Consider the following 8,587-nt stretch of genomic DNA (forward strand, 5'->3'; position numbering starts at 1 on the left):
TCTGTTGCTTTGTCTCTCAACTGCAATTTAACTCCTGAGATAACTCCTCTGGGAACAGGCTACACTCACAGTCTAAACAAGCAAGTATTGGGGTAGGTACACTAAAAATAATCCACTGGTACAGAAGGAATTTCTGTGATGGTAATTAATCTGTCATTACTACTACAAACATGTTCTCCTGGAGTCAAAGATTCACAAAATAGACACTGTGCTTAAATCTGCCACGTAGCATTGCTTCTGAGGTCTGTAAGTGTTACAGAAAGTGACTGTCTACAGGTTTGGCATACACATAGCCTACAGTTAAGATGACGCCAAAGGCAGCAGCAGATGCTGAAATGCTTCAGACCAAAACAAACAAATATGGATAAGAAAGCCTTTCTACTGAGAAAGTCTTTCCCGGTTATTCCAGGTTTCATCAACAACAGAAAGTCAGGAGCTGGACACAAGTCATGCACTACACAAGACGTGCAAAATCAAGGTAAAGTCCTCAGCTGTGCGTGACATCATCCCAGTTAGCAGTTAGCAAAAACAGCTATGCTTGCTACACCTGGTCAGCATGCCATCCATGCCACTGTTAAAGTCAAAATTTCCTTCAACTCATGAATGGGCTCAGAAAATCACAAGCAACACTTTTGTGTTGTATTTGTAAAGATCTGAGCCATACAAAATTACACATGCCTAAAACAGTTGCTTACTGTGTGTTAGTCGCTGTTTATTACAGAAACTTTACGCTGAATACAGATGTAAAAAGCAGACATCCTCAAAAATACAAGCAGACTTTAAGTAACGGAAACCCTGAAAATTATTGTATCAAAAACAAAAGCAAGTTAGAAAACATAGAGGATGATTTAAAGTTTGAAAAGTTGTGTATATGCATTCATGCATGTGTTTGTTAATGTACTCTTGACACTGTGAAAATGCTTGGGGGTGTGGGCTATGGGAAATTGCAGGCAGTTTTTGTAACTTTTAGCTTCTGAATGAATTGTGTTCGCCTTTCTCGTCACCTTTTCTGTCTTTATTTTAAAACCTTCAATAAGAGAATTGAACACTTTCTGGTGAATCAGATGGGAAGTCACGTTACAGGAGAGCCTCTGTGCAGTGTCACAGAAGGAGCATCTTCCCACATAGGCTGCCATTGTTCTGCCATGCACTCTGGGGAGTGATGCCATATGGATGCATTGTTTTTAAAGTGGAGTGTCATCCTTAAAGCCTTTATTTAGTTTTACCCACAGAGCTGTTTCAAGGAAAAGAACAATAAAGAAGATACTGCAATGTAGAAGGGGTTGAGAGGAACGGAGAGATGTCAGAAGAACAATGCAACCATTTGACATCACCACCCAGAGTGCCTTGCACGACAATGGCAGCCTACATGTGAATTCATTCATTTCATTTTCTCAAAAATGTACATCTAGAATCTTTCTTTAGACAACACAGCAGACACTCATGTTAATCCAATGGGGTCAGTGTGTGTTGGCAAGCAGGGCTCCCTTTAAAGAATAGCAAGGACAAGAATGCCCTCTACTGGCCTCCAACAAACTTGGTTTCAATAGCAAGATATTACAGTGAGGGGTGAGCCCAGCTTCTGAGATGTCAGAAAAATCATACAAAACAGCATACATTTCAAGTATCTGGCTGTAATGAGCCAGTATTTTAATGTGCACTGTTAATATATGCCCTGTAATAAATACTGATGTGTAGGTGTGGCAGATATTGAACCATTTCCAGATACTTACATTAAATTCTTCAGATGAACTCTGTTAGTGTTTTCTTGTTTCCTTAATGGCGAAGCGGTGACCTCAACTGGCAGCTTCCAAAACACTGATGAGAGAGCAGCGCGATTAAATCATTGATAGAAAATGACCAGCATTTCCCAGCAGATGACAAATCACCATTACAAAAATAGTTGGTTAAAGGCACTAAGTAAATGCTTTTTGCAGAGATGTGCTGATACAGACCTTTAACTAACAATTCAATCACTGCAGATTCCAAAATCCACGGATGCATCAGTTAAACATGGGTATCAGTTTGAAATTCATCAGTGAAATTACGTGGCATGCATGAACAGAAACCAGCTATCAGTGTTTTCTGTTGGGTCTAATCAATTTTGCACTTGCAACTAGTATATCTAGCTACTGCATCAAATACAAGATTTTTTACAGGGAATAATAAGTGAACAGGTAGACAAACTCAGATCTGTTTTCATGGTCAAATGTGAGAGAAAACGCATACACAGTAAGAGTTTCTCTTACACCAAAAGAAAGATAACAGCTGTATCTGTATACATCTTAATTTTAAGCAGCGGTTTCAGCCTTCATTTTCATAATTAGTAATTATAATCAGCAGTTCTATTTGTCCATTACGTCCTGTAGTCTAACATCCCAAAATGCGAACATTTTCTCTTATTTGACCATAAATAAAGATCAAAGTTTGTCCAACAGGTGACTTTCTCTGCCAAAATATGTATTATTTGATTCAGCAGTTACAGCTGCTTGATCATAGCAAAAATCAAAATCATTTGGATTTTTTTAAAGTTATCTGAAGACACTTTACAAAGAGTGCAGGTTTAGACCATACTCTTTGATATGTTATTATGAGGACCCAACCCAGTTATTCATCGATTTTACAACATCTGCATGACAGGTATTTATCAATTTTAAACACTTCTAATGCTAAAAAAGACAATAACTGAATGAAAATAAATGAGTGGGAAAAAACATATGTATATATATATATAGATATATATATATATATATATATATATATACACAGTACTGTGCAGAAGTTTTAGGCATGTAGAGCACTAACGGTCCTTCACAGGTCCACAACCCCGGGCTGAAGAGAGGAGGGAGGGCGGCCAGAGTCAGTGTCAACACATTTGATATGTACGTGTGTCAATCAGCAGCCAAGGTCAAGCTTAACAGCATTTCTTTTGTCCTTTGCACCCCTGGCAATACGCCCAGAAACCCCCAACAGTTTTCAGGTGCTTAGAACATACACGCGACAACCAGAGGGTTGTGGCAACCCTCCTACCCGCCCTAACACTACCCTAGGCTATATTTAAGCGCCACATCTACCCATAACTCCACCTTAAAGCTGTGGTTTTTGTTTTGTTTTCATCAGATTATTCTCCCATGCCCTTGGTAATGTACAAAGACATCCAGACCATGACCTTGGTTGTGTCAATCCTCCTTCCCGTCTGATGGGGCCCTCAGGTGGTTGTACTCGCCATTACACGCCTTACTTCAGCCTCAAACGTCAGCCCAAACATGCCTAAAACTTTTGCACAGTACTGTATAAAAAAAATAAACATAAAAATAATTTAAAGGATGAAATACATCAACAACCCTAAAACATTTGCCACTTTACAAAACCCACAGACAAAGCAAGTAGAGGGGAATGACGCACAGTTTTTATTTAACTAAGATTATCCGATTTTCATGATCATGGGAGGACAGAATTGTTGAAATTGAAACTCGATTAATTATCCAGCACTACCAGATGCCAGTATTAAATTGATTGGACAATACAGACAAACACACAAACAGTATCTGTTCATGCCACATAATTTACCAACGGATGTTATTCGTCAATAGGGTCAATATATAATAAACAAATCCATCTATGCATCCCTTGTTTTTGGACATGATTCCAGGGCAGTATTTTAACTTTTAACTACAGCATTTCTTAAATTCAGGAATGTAGGATGTTCAATTTCTGCTAATATAAGATATTCAAAATTTCATTTTAGATTATTCTGATATCCGTACCAATATATAAATATAGTTCAGACTAGGGCTGGGGCAATTTCTCAACAATTACAATTAAATCGCAATATGTCCTACTGCAGGGGTCATCAAGTACATTTGCACAGAGGCCAGATTTAGTCTTGACAGAGTCTCTGGGGGCCAAACTTCCAAATAAAGAAAAATTAAATCAATATTTTGTTCTGATTAGTATATTTATTATTAGTATTTTAGGCATTACCAGTGAGATCTATCCCGATATATAATGCCATGGACCACAAGGAGACTGACATGCCCACAGAATTGTCCAGGCCCCTGAAAATCCCAGAGAATGGGCCCTCAACAGTTGTGATTTAGCACCAATATGAAGTCATGTTTCACACTTTACACTACCTCACTGCTTCACTCAGCCATTTCTGCAACATTTTGTGCCACTTTTAGCCCGTTTTTGCCACTTCTTGCTATTTTAATACTCTTTAACCAACTTTCCTGCCTTTTCACTACTTTGCCAGTGACTGTCTTTGCACCATTTTGCAACTTTTAACCCATTTTGGATACTTTTTGCCCTTTTTTTTTCCTCTTTAACCAAGTTTTTGCCATTCTTTGACTCTTTAATCAACTTTTCTTGCCTGTCGTATCCCTTTTCTGCCATTCCTTTATCAATTTTTTGCCACTTTTTGTGTATTTTTGCCACTTTTCATAACTTTTTTCACCATTTTTGCCACTTTTAACCAATTTTTAATATACTTTTTGCCCATTTTTTCCTTTTATACCGATGGTTTGTCACATTTTAACCTCTTTACCAAGTGTTTGTCCCTTTGTGCCACTCACCAACCCATTTAGACGATTATCGCCCATTTTTGCCACTCTCTAACCCCTTTTCACCACTTTATCTGGCCATTTTTGCCAGTTTTAACATATTTTTAAAAAAATATATTTACTAATAGTGGCTGACGAGTTAATTTTTGTAAAAACAGATCAAATGTTAAGTCATTCTAAAACTATCTGAATATGAATTGCATTTGTGGTGGATTTAACAGCTGCAGACATTTAAAGCCAAAAGATACTCTTAAAACCACAACATTTTCTTTTCTTGCTTTTCTGAATTTAGTGATCTTCTGGGGGCCAGACAGGAAGCTTCGGGGGGCCTGATTTGGCCCCTGGGCCGCCAGTTGATGATCAGTGTCCTACTGCATTTTTTCCTAATCACAGAAGGTGCAATATTTCTTTGACCTGAAATGTGTGTGAAAATACCGGTTTAATACAACTTTTGAGACAGCGATGTTCTGCTCTATACATCATGCAAATGTTCAAGTGTTAATTTTTACTAGAATAATTTGCAATGAATCATTCTTTCCTTGTTTTTGCATATGTTTGTCTTAATAAAAAATTTAACAATTCATGTCAAATTTTCAAACGGTCAAAAAAATGCAATTCGATTTGCATACATAAGATGAGGAACTTTTAAAAAAACACACATTATTGCAGATTAAATTGCACTTGGGAGGGATAAATGCAATTATATCATTTTCCCAAATCATCCTACTCTAGCTCGTACATGAAGTCTCAGTCCTTAAAACACACTCTTCCCTGAAGAGATGACAATGAACAAAGAAAAAGACTTAAGATGATACGGGTCTGTTTGTCCTAAAACTCCACAAACTAATGCTTACAGTTCTGGTTATTTTCAGATGAGACGAAACAAAGCTGCAGCAACTCTTGAAGCCAGAGGAGAGTCTCCAACAATGTTACCCCTCCCCTCCGTCAGAAATACCATGTTAAAGCCAAATACTTGAGTCCAGCCCAATAACCGGGGCCTGGTTTCTAAACAATTATTTGGCTTGAGAGCTGCTGGTCACATTCATATGCAGTTAAGAAGCTATATGACGAGGATTAGTCCACTAATGCTCGTGAGAGAAACACTTTAACAACAAACTACACAGCATGTGCGCATGGAATTGATGGGGGAGGGACTTTTTCTATTGGCAATTAACATTACTGTAATAAAAGGTCAGATTAATAGTTTAGTTTTTTAAAAGTCATTGACTTTTACAAGTGTTGGTATACAATGCAAGGTAAATTAAAAGCTGGACCAAGCTGTCAGCAACATTTTCTGGAGCATTACAGGCAAACCCAGCAGGAGAGCAGGGCACAGACACGATTTATACAACTAGAGATTACACATTCATATCTTAAGTAGCCCTTCCCTTATATGGTTGTCCATTACTGCTGTTTCAGACGTTATAGGTCAACATATTTTACAGATGTAACATCAAATACAATGGTATTCACAACTACACTGTTTGTTTTGATAGTAACAAACATGGCAGAAGCTAAAACCTCAAAGTACTCCAATTCAAATAGTTATTTTCGTGTTTCGACCGTTTTTCATATACTTGTGCCCGTCCGGTGTCAGTTACTGTAAGATGACGTTATCAATACAGCTTCGGCCTTAACGGTTGTGTCAAATCACAGTATCTGCCAAGCTAGCGTTAACCTCTGCTTCCTCATTCATCTCAGCTGTAAACCCTCACACTCAGAGCCGCTGTCTTATCACCATTCTGAGCTTAAAACTCTTAACTCTCGTGTCTGCCTCACGTTACCAGCAAAACAATGCAACGCTGATGTGTGCTCTCCTCAAGCTAGCTAAGTTCACGTTAGCTGACTGACGCTGCTAGCCACTGCCAGCTAACCTCGCTGACCAAAACAGCTGGGTTAGACAACAGCGGTTTCTCCCTGATTCATTCACAAACAAGCTCCATACTCACACGAGTACCTACCGGGGTTGATAGCATATCACATGCTATGAACTAACGGACGATTAGAAAAGTATCCCCACTCCTCGAGTTGTGTTATGCCGGTTGTCGATGTATCTACTATGCCATTCTCCAAACCATGTTGGTGGGCAGCTGCGCACTGATGCTGCGTTCTGAACAACTCGAAACTCCAACATTCCCGACCTCCTACTTGGAAAAGTACGACCTTAACTTACCAAAAGTTAAGGTAACTTTGGGACAGTTCCAGTTTTACTTGATAAAGAGCTGTCTTACACAACTACACAATGACTGCTCTCAGGAGCGGGCAATTAAATGGTTTGAACGTTATAAGAAGGTAAAATAAGGTAAAGATGGGTGCGTATAAATATAAGGATAGGAATACCTGATAGGTTTTAACAAACAACCTCTGAAAGTCCCCTTCTCTAAACATCTGGTATTTGATTTTATAACGTTAGAAATTACTAAATATGTTAAAGAGTAGGTCTTAGATTATTAGGCTGTTAAACATTTCGAAGTTCCAAGCTTTTATTTTATAATATTCCAAATCGTGGCAGAGCTATTTTTTTTTTATTTTGGTTAATTAATTTATGTGTGTATTTATTTATTTAAATATTTACTTATATAGTCTCCAACATCTCTTTGGCATCTCGGCTGGTGAAGCTTGTAACTCCTTCAGAGCAGTCATAGGTGCCATGGTTGGCCTCTCTCACTCATCTCCTCCTCGCACGGTCACTCGTTTTGTTAGGATGGTCTGATCTAGGCAGATTTACACATCTGCCATATGCCCTCCATTTCTTAAAAACGGATTTAACGTAACTCTGGGGGGGTTTTCATTGCCTTGGAATTGTTTTGTATCCATCCACTGACTTTTCAATTACATTTTCTTGGAAATTGCTTGGAGTGTTCTTTTGTCTTCATGGTGTAATGGTAGCCAGGGAAACTGATTAACCAGCGGCTGGACCTTCCAGACACAGGGTTCTTTATACTGCATTCACCTCAGACACATTCACTGCACTCAGCTGATCCCTATTTCGTTCATTGTGAGACTACTAGCACCAACTGGCTGGACCTCTGTTGGACAGCCACTGTTAGACTAACAAATGAATATCTCATCTTATCTCATTCTAAAGGGGGTGAATATTTATGCCGACATTTATTTCACCTTACATAGTTTGTTTAATTGACATTACTTTGTAGAAATCTGTTTTCACTTTGACACAAAGAGTTTTTTTAATGTTCTTTCATCTTAAAGCCAAATTATATTGATCACAACTGATTTATAAAATCAATTAAAGAATGTAACATCCACAGGGGTGAATACTTCTTACAGGAACCAATGCAGACTGAAACTGAGAATGTGATTTTGTTTTTAATTTGATAATAAAGTAGGCATATTTTACAAATTAATTCATATTTTGCTTTTTTGCAAATGATTTTGCCTCAAATCTGGCTTTCTTACATGGTTACCATGTTAAGTGCACTCTTTAACCCTTTGTTCCTTTTTTAAAACCCCATACACATGTACATGTTAACGTAGAATTATTTTTAATCATGATTAATCTCAAAGTTTCTACAGTTAATCCCACTTAATCTGATTTTTTGTTTATTTTGAAATTCCCCTGTTTTTGTATTTAAAACTTTTTTAAACTTCATTTTGGCCTGTATTTTGTACAGTCTCAAACCAAGGGTAAACCACTTCCTGTTTGGTTTCCAACCTGCTTGTATTTTGAGAGAAAATGAGGAACTTCTGGTAGATCAAAGGTTATTTAAAGACTTTAACTTTAGAAAAATTAACATATAGTAAAAAGAGAAAAATGAACCATTATAATGTAAATGTTTGATAAGGCACCGATGACTTCTGACCTGCCTCCTGATATGTCTGAGAGTTTTTAAAGTGAAATAAGACATTATGGAGCACTAGTTATAAACTATGGGCTTCAATTGATCGCAATAGTGCATTAATGCTGACGTAGATAGGTAGCTGAGTATGTAGGTAGATACCCTGTTATTCATTAGTTGGATTTTTATCATTTACACTTCTTGTATTTGGATATACTAAATCAGGGT

The 8,587-nt window shown here is 37.7% G+C and overlaps 1 protein-coding gene across 5 annotated transcripts in view; it reads right to left on the reverse strand.

Annotated features, from left to right (window-relative positions):
- Nucleotides 1–6,660, reverse strand: part of disp1 (dispatched homolog 1 (Drosophila)) — a 105,263-nt gene extending 98,603 nt beyond the window's left edge. For all 5 annotated transcript variants that reach the window (XM_041805031.1, XM_041805032.1, XM_041805035.1 and 2 more), the window contains exons 1-2: nt 6,524–6,660; nt 1,734–1,818 (exon numbers count right to left, since the gene is read on the reverse strand). The gene's annotated coding sequence lies outside the window, so the exon portion shown is untranslated. The remainder of the gene's footprint in view (nt 1–1,733; nt 1,819–6,523) is intronic.
- Between the last annotated feature and the right edge of the window lie 1,927 nt (nt 6,661–8,587).

This window comes from Cheilinus undulatus, linkage group 14, assembly GCF_018320785.1.
Source record: "Cheilinus undulatus linkage group 14, ASM1832078v1, whole genome shotgun sequence".
In the NCBI taxonomy this organism is placed as follows: domain Eukaryota; kingdom Metazoa; phylum Chordata; class Actinopteri; order Labriformes; family Labridae; genus Cheilinus; species Cheilinus undulatus.